Genomic DNA, 19,873 nt, shown 5'->3' on the forward strand with positions numbered 1-19,873 from the left:
CCAACAGAAGAGTTACTCTCTTAAATTATTTTAACTATACATTTCAGTATTCTTACTGTAGTGACTGCATTTCATAGAGTACCTGTAGATTTACTCGTTACACTATCTTCTTACTTCTGCACAATATAGAAAAACTATGTAAAAATGATCTAATCTATATTCTTGATTAGTGAGTTGGTGAGACTCATCTACCTATTCATGAAATCGTCCATGTACGCAGCCTATACATGCTTATACAGCACGCATGCTCTGCATACCTTCAGCACATTCTCAGAGTTGCCACAATGTCCCAACTCCTCATTGCCAGTGTTCTGTGTTTGCTGCCATGACAAACATTTGAAAGAAATCCTTTAAGAGGAAGATGCGTTTTGACTCTCAGTTGCAGAATTTACAACTCAAAGTCAGCTGGATCCATTGCTTTTAGGTATGAAGTGAGGTAGACTATCAGAGGACCAGGAGCATGTGGCAGAATTGGCTCAGCTCATGACAGCCAGGAAGTAGAGAGAACCCTGCTGCAGAGTATACTAATGAAGTCAGTCAAGAGCAAACGCCTGGGTAGCTCTGTACTTCACTGGCCACATTGTGTGGTGTATACTTTCCATAATTACATATGAGTGCTTTAGAAACAGGAATAGGCTGCATATGCAAACAGCTTCATGAATAAATGAATGAATCTTACCTACCCATATATCAAGAATATAGGATGGGTAATTTTTAACATGGGTTCTATAAAATAGAAAGACAGTGTAAAGAATAAATTCTAGAGATACTCTGTGCGACACACTGACTATAGTAACAGAACTGAATTCTATAGTTCTTGTTGGAACTCTATAATTATTGTATTGATATTGTGAAAAAAAATCAAGTGTGAGAAGGGGAGATATGTCCAGTCATGAAAACATGTTGCTACTGTGCACTGACATATAGAGTGTCTTTCTTAAAAAATAAAAAGGGTCAAGTACTAGAGTGATGTAAAGTCCCTCCTACTCTCAAGATTTGTTGTTTGTTTGCTTGTTATTAGTGAAGCTGATTCAGTGCACAGACACTTGAGAGAATGACACTTTCACTATAATTTCCCAAAGAGAGAGCTGTGCTCCCATCTGTACCAGTGATGTTCAGAACAGGGATGATTCGCACATGGCTGAGAGCACAGAAGCAGAAGCTGGAACTAGAGAAAAACTAGGACTCAGCTCTGTGTTCTCATTCTATCAAGAGTTCCCAGAGGCATCAAGGAGGACCAGACTGACTTCTCACAGAGGTCTCAAAGGAAGGGGGCTAGGAATGCTGTGTAGTAACTGAAAGCTTTCCTTGTATGTTTGTAAAAATCTTTGCTGGGAAGATTTCAAGAAGTAGGCTTGCTTTAGCAAATGGTAAAAACCTCAGCACCAGTGGCCTGTGTCTGAAATGTCACCCGATTCCTGTGCTGTATGCCAGGAAAGATGGTAAGCAGCCATCATGTCAGAGAGCATCTGTACACACAGCCTCAGTCTAGGATGATGCCTATTGTTGTTCCAGGGATCTACAGGCTTTTCATAACTGAACTGTGGAACCTCAAACTCTCCAACTTCCCCATCTACACATCCTGATTAAAGGTGCCATATGCATGATCAAACTAACCTGGATTACACTTGTCAAAATATCTGAGTTGACCAAAGATGTATTTTGTAGTGTTTGTTTTCTCAGTTATTTGGACTTGGTTTTCTCCTTAGCAATTATTTGTTAATTTAACAACTTCTAATTTTACTTTTTAAAATAACCATTTAAAGCAGGGCATGGTAGTGTATGCTTTTAGTCCCCAGCACTTGGGAAGCAGAGGCAGGTGCATCTCTGTGAGTTCGAGGCCTGCTTTGTCTACACAGTGAGTTCTGCCAAGAGTACACAGAGGGTCTACATCTCAAAAAAACAAAAACAAAAACAAAAAACAGATAAAAATGAAATAAAATAAAATAGTTAATTGAACCTATCAAAGTGATGGGATGTCATTACTCTCTCTTCTGTCTAAAAATCACTTGCTTCAATCTTATGTTTGTATCATATTTCCTTGGGATAGGAACCAAAAGCATGAGGTATGCTTGTTTCTCCTGGGTTATCACCACAGTAGCAAATACAACCCTTCTAAGTGGCTCTTCTCTTTTTGTACCTATACAAAAAAGACTATAATTTAGGATTTTCAGCTAGCATTGTGTTATTTAAATGAATGGATCTTTTTGGTTCATTTTTTTAAATTTTGTCATTTTTTTTCTTAAATATTCTTGCAGCTTACATAGGAGAAAAAGAGTAGTGTGAACTAAAAGGAACATACCCATGCCAAACCTATAAGATGCTTCCCAACTCACAGACTGAGCACACAGATTATGGTTTCTTCTCTTGACAAACTCTGTAGTAATCAGACTGTATCATGAATATTTGAATCCCAGGAGCTATTTGTGAAATGCAACCAAAAGTTGCTGACCAGAAATCCAAGATAGTTTTATGTGACTGCTAAATGGATGGTACAGGTGATGGAGGAACAGTCAACAAAAGAGTCTCACAGAGACTTTGTCACGGAAGAGGTTCCTGGGAGAATCCAATAGCATCATAAGCAAGAGTTGGAATAAATGTTTCTGGAGGAAATGGGATGCAGGCAGTAGAGGGGTGTGTGTGTGTGTGTGTGTGTGTGTGTGTGTGTGTTTCCATAGGTTTTGTATTTCATGAACACACAAGCATTCTTTTCTTTTAGGTCTTTAGTTAATGTACAGGGCTGCAGAGTTCTGCATTTGTTCATGAATGTCACGATCAGTACGTGCAAGGTTCCAGGTGAAGATCCAGGAAGCTTGAACTCCATTCATTTAGCAGATAAATTATTTTGACATGGTAAAAATGTTTTCATAATTCATACACATAAAGAATAAATTAGTAAAGAACCATGTGTCCTTAGTTATATTTTAGAGTTATTGGCATTACTTATAACAGCTTAAGCTAATTTTTAATTGTCCTCATACTTATACACAAGGCCTTAAGTATTTGTGTATCAGGAACCATGTCAAACACTGCTTATTCTCCTACAACAAAGGAGACAGTCATTGCATTCAGCTGCTTCTAAAGTTTTCAGGTTTTTACTTTAAGCAATCTAAATCACCTCATAAAATTGCTGAGACCAGTCCCCTTATCTCCAAAGTACTCTACCATCTCTTATAGCCTCCCAATCTTGTTTCAGAAGCTTAAACCAATAGCAGCAGTGGTTAACTAGAATTTCATCAAATTTCTTACTTATCCCTCTTATGGTAGCAATGAGTGTACACATCAGACAGAAAGAGGTCAGTATTCACAAAAATGGAGAGGAATATGAAGTGCAGGACTTTGATGAAGAAATTTTTATGGCATTTGAGTAAGTGTTAATTCTCAGTAGAAAGATGTATAATGTTATTTTATATACCTTAGTTGTCATGTTTCCAATATCTTAATACTACAACTGAATAAATACCCCACAAATAGGAATATACTCATTTTTGCAACATTCATAATCAGGTGAACTATTAAGACCCAAGTTTTATTTAGACATTTCACATGTTATCTTGATTTTAAAATCTGCTTTTTCCTTCAAGAAACAGGACTAAGGGTATCATCAAGAAAATATTAACAAACAGTACATAATTCCTTTTAAAAATTCAGGTAGGTTGAATATTTTGCATCTCACCCAACCCTGCAGCATGAAGCTTCCTCAACTCATATTTGTTTTTTGTGCTTCAAAGTCTTGTGTGGGTCACTCTTATGGTTATGTTTATATGTTGACTTGCTTATCCCACAATAGTATTATGACTGGTTATCACATTCTAAAATGCCAGATTCCATTTTAATTGTAATGTTGCCTACTTTTTTATAGAAACTATTCATATTTTATTACTGTAAACAACTTTGATCATAATGATGCCATTCAAAATAGCTGATCAAGCTGAGAAAAATGGCACTACAGTCGTAAAGCCACTCTATATGTAGCTATTAACATTTTTATAGTGCATATAAGAAAAAGGGTTTTAAGTTGCAACCATAGACAAATACGAAAATAATTTTAAACACAAGGCTATCTTTTCAAAGATTAGAAACATGCTACTTAAATAATCATTACCAACAGACACTTTCAGATTCTGGCAGATGACCTTCACGACAAAGACAGTATATGTTGGAATTTGCATTAGAAAGATTCAAATGATCTTACTTTGCTAGGTCAGAAAACAAGAGCTTTCAGTTCCTGGGAAGAAGTAAGAAAGGAATACACCATAACCTCACTTCAAAACTATTCTCTAGTTGTATTCCGGAGGCACAAGCCTATAGAGAAGGAGTTTTAAGAGACATATTCTTTTGGCACTACTAGGATCCAACGCTCTCTTCAGATGAAATCAAAGGCACTTAGGAGGTGTCTGCCACAGAGAGAGCGTGCTATAAAGTACAGCAGAGAACATGGCCTCTGCCACAGCGAGCTCGCAATCTAGTTCAGGAGAGATGAGATAAACACACAATTAATGACTAGAATCTCTAGTCCACAGATATTTAAATAACAGCACGACAGCAACAAAAGCAGTACAAGGCCATGTGCACACATAATGACCAAGAAAACTAGGGAGGAATAACCAGCGCTGGAATTCAAAGAGGGAGTTCAAGGGTGGGGTGGTCAAGGAAGGTTTAATGCAAGAGTTCTCTAGCTAGGTCTTGAAAGACTGGTAACAATAACATCTCACACTTGTTTAATGTTATTCAGGCTGTCAGGAAGCACCTGAGGCCAGAAGAATCACTTTCTAGTGTATTGATTTTATTTAATAAAAGTAGCTCAAGACATTTTATGTAGAAACAAGTACTTGTTATTTGTTCTGGTAGTAGTAGTGGTAGTAGTAGTATCACTAACACTGTGAAGCACCTTGGCAATGTTTGAGTGCTGCACACACACACACACACACACACACACACACACACACATGCATGCATGCACACAAATCTCTATATATCTATATCTCTCTCTATATCTATATAGTAGCATTTATTCTAAAATTTAAACTTTAATTTTTCTCTGGTCATTTAGGGATCTGGGGGAGTTTTCATTGGCTTCTGTGAAAGACAAATGCTCTCATGTAGGGGACTTTCCTCACAGTAATATGAGCTTCCCAGGCGCTTCCCTGGGCACTGCCTGCTTTACAAAGAGAGCTTGGTTCCTATGAGAAACAAAGGAAAGACTTTTGAATGGTTAGCAAGAAACCACCCTGATCATCATGGTCCAAGTACTGGCCTTTTTTCTGATGGCAGATGAGCTGAGGACCTAGTTGGTAAAACACATGTTTACAGTAACACCCTGTGACATAGTAGGAGACTGTGAATAAGCCAGGGAAGGTCATTTAAAGACATTAAATTTTAATTTTTCAAATAGTAAAAAATATGGAGAATGCAATGGAATATAAGTAGAACTCTGAACTTTATTTGAATTATTTGTTAGCAATTAATAGTTACTTAGATAATTTAAGATACCAGATAGATTTGTAAGGTGTGTGTATGTGTGTGTGCATGTGGAGTGTGTGTGTGTGTGTGTGTGTGTGTGTATGTGTGTGTGTGTGTGTGTGTGTGTGATGTCTGTGTGTGTCTCAAGTAAGATGGAAGGTATAGTTAGTATAACAAAAGTTTTATTTTTGGTTGAGGGTCATCACACAAGGTTCACACTCTAAATTCCTGACTATAGTCCTAAGCCTATTTCCCCAAGGCTGCTCACTCACCTGTGTGATGTACCTTAGCTGAAGTTCAGGTCCAGTCTCTAATAGAAGTCTCTGATTGGAGGGTCAGGATGGGCGAGACTCTCCAGCAGCAGGGCACATCCAGCTGGTGTCTTTCCAGATGGACAGACCAGCTCATTGCTCTTAGTCTTTGCTTATATACAGTGCTGTGGGCATCATGGGGTTCTAGGACTGTGTCTGGTTATCCTGAGTGAGTGATGTCTCTGGGTTCCAGTTGTCAGGTATGGCTTTGGGTGTAATGGGGGTCCTGACTAAGCTATAGTTACATCTTTGAAAGGCATTTTTTACTATGTTCATTACGGCTTGTGTGGTGTCTGTGTGTGTGTGTGTGTGTGTGTGTGTGTGTGTGCGCGTGTGCGTGCACGTGTGCGTGTGCACACGCCCATGCACTCTTATGTGCATGCTCATACATAAACTTGAGTGTATATATGTACCAATAATGAATATAGAAGCAGTTATGAATTTGAGACAGCAGTGGGGCACAGGAGGAGTTGGAGGGGGAAAAGGAAGGGTAGAAATGATGCAAGCACAGTACTTTTATATAAAATTCCCCTAAGCACACAAAAACTAAATTTAAAAAATCAGAAAAGCAAAATCCTGGTGCGGAGGACCAAACCTTACACCATCTATGCCACCAGTAGGTAGTTTCTGACACTTGCTGCCTGACTGTGCCAGTGCATCAAGAGGACTGGGAGGTGGGGTGTCTGTGCAACCTGCAGGTGGTCACGCAAGTAGATCTGAAAAACTGCCTTGCAAGATGCATGGCAGCACCTGCCTTGCTCCTGTTTTCTGGGCTGTCCTGTTTCCATAGCTGGCTTCTTGCCAACTGTGGTGATCCAAAGTCACCTCCACCCTTTCTCCATCTTTACCTGGGACTTTTATCACTTGCTAGGGGGTTGTTGCTGTCTTTCTGTGAGGGTCATGTTTCTCAAAGTCTTTGTTGTTTTAAGTTCAGGGAAGGGAATTGAACCTAAGGCCTCACTCATGCTACACAAGTGCCCCTTACTGAGCTTCACTCAAATCCCCTTCAGCTAAGTCCTCTACCCACTCTGCTCTGGCCAATGAAGTCAGTCTTAGACTCAGTGTATAGAAAGTCAGCGATGAGAACCCCGAGTCCACTGGGCTTCAGTGTGTGAGAGAGTACACAGAGAACATCATCAAATGCTTGTTTTCCTGATGAAGTATTTCTCAGTGATGCATCTTGTGGCTTTCAGACTTAAGTCTTTGAAGGTCATTCTGTGCAGAACAGGTGGGTCAGCAACATCTTGTCTTTCTACTGTTTCCCAGTGGCAAACAAAACTATCTCAATTGAGTCCAGTGAAAATATCTCCAGAGGTTGTCAAATATTTCCTGGGACCAAAATTTCTACTGTTGAGAAACAATGAAATAATCAGTTTGAAAGACTCCAGGTGGACTTAGTGTTTATCTGATAACTTCTTGGTAATAAACTGTATTATAAGAAAGTGCAGATATGGTACATTTAGAGGTATTCATACCAATGAAAAATTGTATATATTTTCCATTGAAAAAGAAAGATCTGAGGAAATTGTGGAGGCTGAATATTTTTGAGAATAGCTTAGGTTAGAAACCATATTTAACTCAGGAACCCTATATTTAGTTACTTTAAATAATTATTTTTCCAAGTATTTTTCTCATTTTTCAAGCATCTAACCTAGATACGCTAAGGTTCCTTGCCTCTATTAATTCTTTTTATTCCTGAAGCATAGTAATTCTTTTTAAATCTTTAAAAGCTTTAATATATAAACTTTAAACTTATTTTTTCTCTACTCATCTTTTACTTACACAAGCAAAGTAATATTTAGAAGTGTATGGTTTACTATTCTAAAATTTTGGGAGTGACCCATTTTATTATATGATTGCTAATGGTTAATACGTAGTCAGTATTATTTCCCCAATGTTGACTTTTAAGAAACACCTTTACCTCCTTATGAACATCACCATGTTACCCAGAATTGCCATAGCGAGTAAGGATAAGTAAGGGCATGGTTTTAGATCTCACAGGACAAAAAAAAAAAAATCTGAATTTCATGTGAAAACATTTCTGATTCAAGAGGTCAGCATGTACCTGAGAATGTATTTCTGGGTAATTCTAACTCACCAAATGTGGGGAGCTGACAGAAGGCAGCTATCATCCTTGCAGCCATCTTGAGCCATATACCCTGACAAGAGACTTGTTTACAATAGCCTACAACAGCTGAGCACACTCTGATAACATCTTGTTTTAGATACCCAGGATTTTCCCTTTGGTGTGTGAGACTTAAAGGTGTGATTTAGAGATAAGACCTAAGGGTGTGACTTAAAACCATGACTTAAAGGCGTGGCTTAGAAGTGAGACACATAAAAGGTGAGAGGCAGACAGAAGAAATTATTAGACACTCGAGACTTAGAAAGAGAACTAGGGATTAGACACCTGTACTTGGAAGAGTACTTGAGACTTGAGGCAGGTAGCTTGGAATTTGGAACTTGGAGGCACTAGGGACTAGGAACTAGGGACTAGGAACTCAAGACTTGGGACTTGGACTAGGAAGAGAGACTGAAGAAGAAACAGGATTGAATCACACTCTGTCTGGTCTCCATTCCTCCATTCCTCACGTCCGTCCTGTCCTCACTCTCTCTCTTGCTGAACCCCGACCCGTGTACTGGAGCAGCCTTCTGTTGGCTCCCCACAACCAAAGATAAAGTTTACTCTGAAAGCCATTGTCTAGTGTAGTGAGCACCTCAGACCTAGGTAATCTATAGTGAAAGGATAAAGGTATCATGGTCTTTGGATAAAGCTAAACCTCATGGACATTGATGATTATAGAAAAGCAGAAGGTAGGGACCATGTAGAAAGCTGAGTCTTATAATGGTTCATTTTAAGTATTGATGACATTAAGTAGCTTTAACATGAATGGTGGCACTTTTCTTCTGTGGCCTTCACATACTGGACATCTCTCAGTCATTGAGGCCTATGACATTTAGATTCGCAAAGCAATATACTGAAGGCAGAATGAATTATGTTTCTGCCAGTCATGGATCTGTAAGACAGTTGAGACCTTCATAACACAAAACAGCACATTATAAAAGCAAAGAACAGAAAATAAAAAAAGTGGAAATTGGTAGGTATCACTGAAAGTATGTCATCCGAAGTATTTTGTTTATTTGTTACAGAAGAAACTATAAGTAGATATTAACAGTCCCTAAACAAGAAAACAATGGTATAAATAGGAGAGATAAAATGTCCTAGGTCCCTGCCTCTGTTAGGCAGCAGAGCAGGGACTCAAACCTAGTTCTGCTCATTCACAGGACAGCATTGTTGTTTCATTGTGTGGAGGATTCTTGAAACCATTTTTTTTTTCTGAAGTGTTTCCTCATTATTTGTCTGACGCATAACCCAACTGTCCTAATTTTATCTCGGTTGCTATGAAGAAAAGCACAAAACAAAAAAACCTGAAAAAAGCAACTTCAGAGATTAGGAGTTTATTTCTCCTAATTCCAGATCACAACCCATCACTGGAGGAAAAGTCAAGGCAGAAGCTCAGCAATCGGTCATGTCACAGATACAGTCAAGGACAGAGAGAAACAAGTGCAGCCTTTCTGTCAGCTTCCAGCTGCCTGCTTCCTGGCAGCTGTAGTTTTTGTCCTTCCACGGGCCAGCATACAGCCAGAGAATATTTCTGCCCACATTCACAGTAGGCCTTCTCATTTCAAGGAATCAAGACAGATGTACCCAGAGGCCAACCCAATCTAGATACTTTCTGAATCAAGGTTTATTTCCAGGTTACTTTAAGTTGTGTGAATATAAAGGCCAATAATAACATGCCGACTACCATCACTGTTTATTTCTTTTTTTTCTTTTCCTTTTTATTTTATTTTATTTTGCAAATGACAATAGTTCTTCTTTTTTCAAATGACAATAGTTCTTCCAAGTGAGCATATCAGTTCATTGGAGCCAAATGCAGTATCTGGCTGCATCAATTACAGGACTCAGTAAAAGTGATAAAATTGTAAAGGCAGAGATGATCTAGAAGCATCATCCTTTAAACTGTTTTTCAGTAAATTCGCTCTTTCTTTGCTATGATGAGTTCACACAGTTGTCATGTATAATGTATTGTGATCAGCCCAAGGGAAATGCAGTTGGAAAGAAAAACTTAAGTAAATAAATAGTATTAAAGGACATGGAAATAAGAAATTTAGACCTTGACCAAAAAATGAGAGATAATAGAGTAGCTACTTTGCACCTTAGAATTTTCCTGAAGAACTTCTAAAAGTAAATGGACTTTAGGCTATGCCATGTCTTGTACATGCTTGGACCAGAGAGTGGCGCTATTTTGAGGTATAGCGGTGTTATAGGAAGTATGTCATTGTGGGTGTGGTCTTTAAGACCCTCATCTTAGCTGCCTGGAAACCAGTCTTCTCCTACCTGCCTTTGGAACAAGAGGTAGAACTCTCAGCTCCTCCAACCCATGTCTGCTTGGATGCTGCGATACCTCCTGCTATGGTAGTAATGGACTAAATGTCTGAAACTGTAAGCCAGTTCCACCCAATTAAATTTTGTCCTTTATAAGAGTTGCCTTGGTCATGGTGTCTGTTCACAGCGGTAAAACCCTAACTAAGACAGGCTAAAATAAAATTCAAATCCTGCCCATTTTAGTCATGACCTGTATATTTTGATATGACAATACAATATCTAAGTGCTATAATGAGATGTTCTTCTTTCATTTTTTCTTTTAATCACTCAGCCCCAGCAAGTGTTTGCCCTCAGAGTCCCAAAATAATAGATATAGGTTGGAATTTTAAATATGATTTCATTAATAGAATCAGCATGACAGGCAGGACAGAATTTTTTTCCCATCTCTGTAATTTTTTCAGTCCACCTGGGTCTGAAATCCTTCTCATAGGAATGATATTGCAACAATATTCTACCCTACTTTTGATTTTCAGATTACAGCTCCTCTTAGAAGGGTCACATCTGCTGAAGTCTCTTGTGTTCTCTTTGAAAAGGTGGCTGCTTCTAAGTCTTTTTACTCAAAATTCCAGAGAGAGCTAAGACTTTGAATTTCCTACCCATTTTAGCTGCTGTAGACAGAATGCTTGCTTGAGAGCAAAGATATACAGAATGATTCGACAAGAAAGCCAGATAGAGTCGTTCATTGACTCATGCTAGCCAGCATTTGGGGGCTGAGACAGATGGAAGCCTAGGCTACTGAGTGACAAACAAACAAACAGACATAACTAATCAACTCTATCCTTCTTACATCTAGAAATCTAGGATGAAGTTTTCCACTTTAGTGTGACACTCCTCAATAGCAGCTCTGTACCACTTGGGCCAGAGAGCAGTTTGCTCAGATGTGTTTGCATTGTGAAGTGTACAGCGATATCCCTGGATTCTGCCCACTAAAATATCACACTCACTACTCTCCCTAATCTTGTCAGTCAAACATATTTTCAGGTACAAACAAATATGCTGAGAGAAGGCATGGTAAAACTACTCTCATTTGAAAAATACTGGTCTATTTACTTAAATTTTATTTTTTTTAACAAATTTACTGAATTTACTTAGTTGATACACACATAGTTTATATCATGCTTAATAAGTGTCCAGTTTGATGACACTGAACATGTACAAACAGCATGGATACCATCATGACAGTCAAGTTTATAGACATTTCTAGCACCTTCTAGGCATCCTTGTATCTTTCTTTGCCGGCTATGGTTGGAACACCCTTAGGGGAGTCTGAGAACACAATACCACATTGTTAGTGAGGCTCTCTTTAGTATGGCAGATCTCCAGAATAGATTCACTCATAAGTGACTGTTGACACCTAGTAAATACCATCTCTCATTTCTACATTTCAACAACTACCAAGTTATTACCTTTAAAAACCTTAACATTTAGACAAGAGGACTGATTGGATTAGCAGAAGCACTAAAAACAGCTATATGTTTATATAGTGCTGTGCTCTGTCTTTTAGAAAGCACGCCATCTATACAAGAAGACATTGTCACTCTTACCAACCAACTGGAAAAATGTAATATTGTCTCAAGGTGGCTCATTAGCAATCTAGAGCAAAACTATGATAAAGAGAAAATTATTAGGTCACCCATAAAACAACATTAAAATAAATAAGAACTGAAGTAAATCAGTAATTCTGCTTCTACAACCAGACCATTTTGTGTTTTATCTACCTTTTAAGGAGCTATTTTTCATTCATAGCACTGTTGTAAATTATGCACAGCAGACTTCTTCATTTAATAGGTTCAGGTCAGAGAGTGATTGTATTTCAGCAGTTGGTATTCAGGGATTTTGTAATTTATGAGGTTTATTAATTTAGCAGATTATTTGCTTCAGACGCCACCATTTCTTCCCCAGCACTTGCTGTGAGACTCCTGGTTCACACTGCACTTTTGTGAGATGCTTCAGTACTTAGAACATTTTCTTAAATCTCAAAATTATATAAATTCCATGAAAATGAACCCTTCCAAAGAGTGGAAAAGAAATAGGAGCTGTTTGTTCCTTCGAAAAGTACAACAGGCTATCAGGAGGAAAGTCCAAGTTCAAGGCAGCAAGACAATGTTTTTACTGTTTCCAAGGAGGATTCAATAGGAGACAAAATAGGGGAGTAGGAAATGTCCTCATAAGGGGTGCTTCCAGAATTGCTTTCCAGTATGTGGAGCCCTCAATGTTTCTGAGACTATCCTGACTGATTCTCTGTTTCATTAATGGCAGGCAAAACTGGGAAGAGCAATGAATTCCCTCTCTCAATGTGAAGGGACATGTGAAGCACACACTGCTTGGTAACTCTGAGAGAGGCATTGGTCAATATTTCTCAGTATTCAGAAACATGGACCATTCCCACTTAGCTTCTTTAGGATAAGGATCATCAGAAGTTAAATGGAATAGGACTATTTGCAAGAGATTACATATCTTCCACACATTGGTTCAGACCCAGGATTCACCTAGTGTCCACAAGGATACCTGTGAGTGTTTTTCCAAATCCTGCCAGCTATGGAGATCCTTTCATAGTGCAAGTAATGCCCAGCATGTAGAGGGAGGAGCGGAAATAGCCACTCAGACTCACTAAAATGGATCTAATGGTTTTCCTTTAAAATGTCTCTCCATAGTGTAAGCAGACAGCTGCCTTTCCTTCCTCTTCTTTCCCATCCTCAACTGTCCAGGAATCCCCCTCCTGGTGTCAGTGTGGGCTCTCTATTCATGAACATGCTTCCAGGGTCATGTTTGCACCGCTGCATCTTGTTCCCTTTGCTGAGAACTTCTTCTCATGCCCATGTCTGAAACTCTCAGTGGGGGAAGCTCTGGTTCAAGAGGAACCCATGAGGTTTTTACCTGACTCTACTTTCTAAATAGATGTAGAACACAACACCTATTTCATGGAGGTCTGTGGCCCTGGAACCGGGACCAGTAGTCCATTATTACCATGTGGGCTTTAAGACTTTCCCCTACCCTAAGCATTTCGCTCTCTGTTGCTACATGTCTCCCGAAACGTCTAAAACTGCATGGTTCTCTCCAAGCAACAATGAGTTAGTCAGGTAGACCATAAGAATTAGATCACGAAAGATATGTTAATATCTTTTTTTTTGCACACATTATGTGTTTGGGGGAAGAAATCAAATGGTTTCTTGAACATTCTTTGATCGTGTTCCTGAGAGTTTCTTACCGCTCTGTCGTACAGCTAGATGAGAAGAGACACAGAAAGCAACATGCTGCAGGTGACTTTAGTCCACATTCCCACCATCTAACAGGATATATGATGTGGGTTTATTTTTAATGAGACTTTTAAATTTTCAGTTGTGAAGAATTGAGTTTGGTTAGCAGAGCCGGCTCACACCAGCACGCTGCTTCTTTTTCGTGGGCACCAAGCTAGGGTTATAATCTCTTGCAGGTGAGGCCTGGAAACCTAAAAGGAATCGCTTTGTTCTCATAAAATTAGGCTAGATTCCCACCTTAATTCCTTAGCATTAAACTTTAATATTAATTCTTTATCATTACTGTTTTAGTGTTAAACTTTGCGTAACAGAAATGGTTGTACCCTCTGTCTCCTTTTTCTCTTCCTCTATAGCACTTTTAAATGTTCACTGTTCTCTTGAAACTTAGCAATCAGATATAGCCGTCTTGATTGATGTTACAGAATCCAGATTTCTCCCACAAAACCAAAGGAAGCCTTCCTCATTATCTCTGGTCTCCTTAGCCAGGCCATGCTCGTCTTCAGGTAAATGGACTTACTCTCTATCTGCCCAAATCAGCTATCCACTTTTCTCTAGCCAAGCTTGGCTGAAAATTGACAAAATCTCCAGTTGTCTATGTGATTTCCCTACAGAGTGCAGCTGGGTCCTTTTCAGTTTAAAAGAAACAGGTGTGGGGTAACTGTGTTCAACCTTTAAAAAAATTGCTGTCATAAAAGGCAGAGATGGAGGGTGACTTAAATCATCTCTCTCTCTCTTGCTTTTTTTTTTTTAACCCCCTTTTAATACAAAGACATCATACTGTTGTGGAATCTGGAATGTGTAAAACCCAAAGTAGGCTTAATCACAAAGCACCAAGTTTGCTGGAAGTTTCCATTTGTTCTTTAGGTTTTGAACAAGGGAAAACCCTGATATTCAAAATCCCGATACATTTACAAAAATTAAAGTCAAAGGGGATTATGAGCTTTGAATTCCCCCCTATTTGGTAAATACCAGAGGAGACTTGTAGGAATGGTGACATCAGATTAAACAGCATGAGATGTTGTCCTGAATGATGCCAATCACCAGAGAGGTTTTTGCTGGGCCTGGAAAGCTCTCTGGACCTCAGGGCTCTCATGTGTTTAAAAAGCTGTATCAGAGGGTCTCTGAATTACTGACATTGAGGTAAAATAGGCAAACGTTTACTTCATTATCTTGTTTCAGTATTCAGTAGGAAGAGGAAAGACAAGGATACACACACATATACAATCAAGGAGAGAGGGAGGGAGGGAGGGAGGGGGGGGAGAGAGAGAGAGAGAGAGAGAGAGAGAGAGAGAGAGAGAGAGAGAGAGCCAAAGTTTAAGTTATTCAACTGGGTGGATAAAACTTGAACTAGAAAAGAATCACCCTTTCTAACATCCCAGATTCTCTTACTTCTCTCCTGCCTTCAACAACATCAAGCCAGCAAGAATTTGATGGATTTAAACTAATTTTCCCCTTCATACAAGTGCCAAAGCCCCCCACATGTATTCAGTACCCTGAAACATCCGCTCTCCAATGTACACTGATGACCCACACAGCTTGACATTGGTTCCAAGAGGCTTTCCTAAGCTATCTGCTGCCCCCATTGTGACTTGAAACTGACATTGTCACTCAAAAGTTCCTTAACTATATAGCCATTCAGTACTTCCTGCCTCCCCAACCCGTTCTTCTTGAATATTCTTCTCTCTCCTAATGTACTTACTAGACTGAGCCGGAAGCCCTGGAAGCCTTTCCTCTACTGCATCCACCAACAAGCATCAATTGCTGTGTCATGTCAGTGGTACCCATGATGTTCTCCAAACTTTCTCTTTCTTCTTAATCCTATCAGTGCCTTAGCTCAATCCCCACTGATTCCACTGGATAATTGTGTTCCCTCCCCTCATGCTCTTGCTGTCCCAACCCATCCACCCTTCTTATCATTATCAGCATCATTATAAATTCTTCAAGTAAATTTCTTCAAGTACCATGAGAAATGAGTTATATAAATGGCCAAGATGCTAAAAACTGGTTGGGGCCTGGGTAGAGGTAGAGGGTAGGAGGGTAGCTTATCTTATTCAAAAGTATACAAAGATAATTTTGAATTTCTAAGCTGCCTATGAATATGAAATACCCAATGAAGAATTTGGGCAAATTAAAATGGGAAGTGGGATAAAATGTGGTTGGCAACCAAATCATCCAGTTAAATCTTCTATAAACAAAAATATTGTCTCTAAACCATAGTCCATATTAATTAAAAATAATAAAAATATTGAGACTGGGCTACCACCATTTCAAACAGTTGCAAAATTATATAAATATAACATATTACTTTCAGATATCATCCACAGCAGGTCAAAATTTGTGTTTAAGGTTCACAGGACTTAAGGACGTGCACTTGCTCAATCATATTAAACTCTAACTTGCTGATAAGCCATCTTGCTCTAAATTGCAAGTTTCATAAGCACTAAAAATTGGCTGACCTACTTCACCATGGTAATTGAAAGGGATTATTACTGACAATTAGCAAGCAAGCAATAGTAATAGATAATTTACTTTCCAAATATTTTGCAAGCAAGCACATTTTTTTAAAAAAAGAGAAAACACATTAGACAGTTGTTTCTTGGCAAATTACAATGCATCTTTTATTTCTTGACAAATAATTCATACTGCAATATTTTTTTACAGCCTGTAATTTTACTGTGACTGCTAAATTTGTTGTGTCTGAAGACACTTTGTCAAGCCAAGTATTCAGAACAACATATGAGAAATGAGCCACACAGCCTTTCTTGTAACTGACAGTCCTATGGCCATGACCTGGACAAAGCTCATGGAAAGAACTGTTCTAACCAGTTTTGGTCGTCTAGAGAAAGCTGTGCCATTTTCAGTGCAAATATTAAAACCTTTTTAGCCTTAGAAATTCTGTTACAACCTTTCAAAGTTTTAAAGTCTCTGTTTTACCCTTAATAAAAATACAGTAAGTTTCATCTCCATGAACTCTTCCTACACAATGGACCAAATTCACTATTGTCACCTGATGCTAAAAGGCATGGAAGATTCTATGAGCTTTAGGGTACATTATTAGATAACATCAACAATTTATTGTAAGAAAACTGCTTTGAGATTAAGTTAATCCATGTTATCATATTGCATTTCTGGTCAATTACCATTGACCAAACTCAGTTATCCTCCAATTTTATGTTTGTCATAACAGCTTCTATGACTTCTTTTGCTTTACTATAAGGTCAAACTTAAAGAAAAACATACACTGGGTACCCCTAAAATACTTGATAAATTTAGTCATCTTTGAGTTTTCTAGAGAAAAGTTCCACATAAGGGGTTCCCAAATGTCAACACATTGTTTTCTTTTCTTGCCATCAAGAAAATACATTATTTACTCTCTAGACAAGTTGCAGACAGTTGTAGGTCAGCTGGTCCTCTGTATTCATCCACAATTAAACCAAATGCATGAACTGTTTTCTCTACAGCTAGGCTCATAATGGTGACTTCCTGTACTGAACATCATTTTCCTGTCTATTTGTTTAGCATGTATTGTGGAGTACGGGTCATACATGTTATAGATATGCTAGACGATATGTGTAAGCTATATAAAAAACACAGCACAACTTTATATAAAGACTCAAGTATCCCAGAGTTTGGAATCTGCAGGGGTTCAAGAGTCTACTCTCTTTGGATTCCAAAGAATAGCAGTCTGTGAGTCTAAAACTCTGGAAACACTGTGTTGCCCATCCTAACAAGTCTAGACTGTTCTAAATTATTAAGCTATGTTAACATGGAGAAACTCCCCCAAAACTCTTGTATGAATGAATGAGTGATTGAATAAATATCCTCTTCTCTATAATTCTCCTTCCAAGAGCTATTTTTTGAGTTCATCTCTATTGCTGTGGCATACATAAAAAAACCAATACATCCTGTAGTTACATTTTATGAATCTTCTCACCCATCAGATTTTTGGCTTTCTGTTAATGACTTCTCAGTAAACGTGTGCAGAGCTAACAACCAGGCTGATACAAAGTTACTTTCACTCTCAATAGTAGTTTATTCTGCCCTTAAAATCAAACAATAGTCTTGAGTGATTTGCTTTCTCTTATCCTCTAGCTATTCCTTCTCAGACTTCTTCAAAAACAATTTGGGGGCCATTTTTTTCTTTCTGTGTCACTAGCTCATATCACCAAACTCTTTAGTTTTCAAAACTAACTGAATATGGAAACCTTTTAGAGGTTAAAGAGTATAAGATCAAAGTGTCATTCAATTGTGGCCCACAGGAGGCTGTCTCTTGTTATCTGCAGGTAAGTACATTCTAGGTGTGCCTTTGCACGCTGTTTTGGTTTTTTTTTTTTTTTTTTAATCTTTTCTTTTTCTGTTTCCCCCCTCCCCTTTGGTAAGGTACAAATCCTACCATGAGGGCTCCAGCCTTCTAACCTCACCTAAATTTAACCAGTCATCATGTGTGGCAAATGGGGAGCTAGTTCTTCATTATCTAAGTAGGAGGGGAGAACATGATTTAGACCATAATATGCAGCAACTGTTTCATAGACATATTAATGAGTTATATTCAGAGTCCATTTTTGTGGAGCTTACATTTTAGCTGAAGGAAACAAAAAGTAGATGAGAAAACAAAGTTAAATAATTTAAGACCATGATAAACAGCACTAGAAGACAAGGAGAACACATGGCCAAGTGAGGCCCAAAGAGGGTCTGAAGTTTGGTGAGAGTGAGAGTCTGGGCTTTGAGATAGTAAGAGAATATCTGAATGGCACCTCTGCATGCTGAGCATGAACAAGCTGAAGCTCAAAGCAAGATTTTCTAGGCACAGCCTGAGATTTGTTACCTTGAGGGACAGAAATTCTTTCATTGCCACGGCTTCCAATGGCATCTGCAGTTGACTGCTTCAAAACTTCTCATAAGCATGAGCTTAAAGTGAATTCTGGAGCCACCACACTGCAAGACCTGTTTTCTTCCTCATCTTTCCTTCCTCAGTAAATATTCTGAGCACCTGGTGGGTTAAGTAAACAAGCTGGACAGTTTTCTGTTACCTTGCAAACCCAGCTTTCATCTCCTACATATGATTCTACTCCAAGACCTAGACCCACAATGCATCTGTTCTCTTTCCTCTATGAACACCAAACCAGGTCAACAATTCTCATAGGAATCTCTCAGTCTCATCACACTGCTCCCGGCTCCTTCAAGGAGTCACAAAGAATAAGGGGCAGCCATGCTTGAGCATAAAATGTTGGATGATGTTGTGGTAACAATGGCATGAATATTAGGCCAGATGTACAGGTAAAAATGATAGTGGGACAGCTGCATGTCCACGTTCATAAAAATGAGACTTTACCAATTCCCTATACCATGCACAAAAACTAAAATAAAATCTAATCTACATGGAAGAACTGAAACAATAGAATTCATTAAAAGGCAAACAAGTCAATATGTATGGCATTGGCTAGCAATCATTTCTAAGATATAAAACAAACAGATGAAACAACAGACAAATAACAGAATAATAGATAAATTGGACTGTGCCAAAAGTAAAAGCTTTTATATTGCAAATAATATGATCAAGAATGATACAAAAGAACCTACAGATTGGAAAAAATGTGCAAAATCATATATCCAATAAAGGATTTGTATCTAGACTATGTAAAATGTTCTTACAATGTAATTATGAACAAATAATCATAGTTTAAAAGTAGGGGCCTGGAGAGAAGGCTCAGCAATCAAGGGTATGTGCTGCTCTTGCACAAGGCTCTAATTCAGGTCACAGGACTCAAACTGGGAAGTTTACAATGGCTGTAACTCCAGCTGCAGGAAATCCGACACCCTCTTCTGATCTCTGTGGGCACCTTCACTCAAGAGTGTATACTACCTACACACACACATATACATAATTAAAAATAAAGTGGTCTTTTAAAAAAAATAGACAAACTATTTGAATTGTTGTTTATCCAATGATTAGGATAGTTACCCAAAGCAAAGGGACAATAAAAATGAAAACTGTTACAATTTTTAACTACGAAGGAAAATTCAAATTAAAATCACATAGCCATACCCGGTAGACTGGCTAGGGTAAAAAGGGAACGACAGCACGGCATCTTGGCAAAAATGTGGAGAATTTGGAACTCTTGTACAGCTACGAAAAATATAAAACTATTCAGCAACTTTGGAAACAGTTTTTCAGTTCTCCAAAGTGTTGAATTTTCTAATCAAATGGCCCAGAAATTTTACTCATAGGTATATGTTCAATAGAAACAAAAACACATATTCCCGTAAGAACATGTACTTGAAAAACTATAGCAGCATTATTTGTTGATAGTCAATAATGGAAGTACAAGTCAAATGTTACTGGTAAATAGATAAATTGGTGAATCTATAGAAGGAATTGATACTTGACAGTA

This window comes from Arvicanthis niloticus, chromosome 7 (genome assembly GCF_011762505.2).
Source record: "Arvicanthis niloticus isolate mArvNil1 chromosome 7, mArvNil1.pat.X, whole genome shotgun sequence".
NCBI lineage: Eukaryota > Metazoa > Chordata > Mammalia > Rodentia > Muridae > Arvicanthis > Arvicanthis niloticus.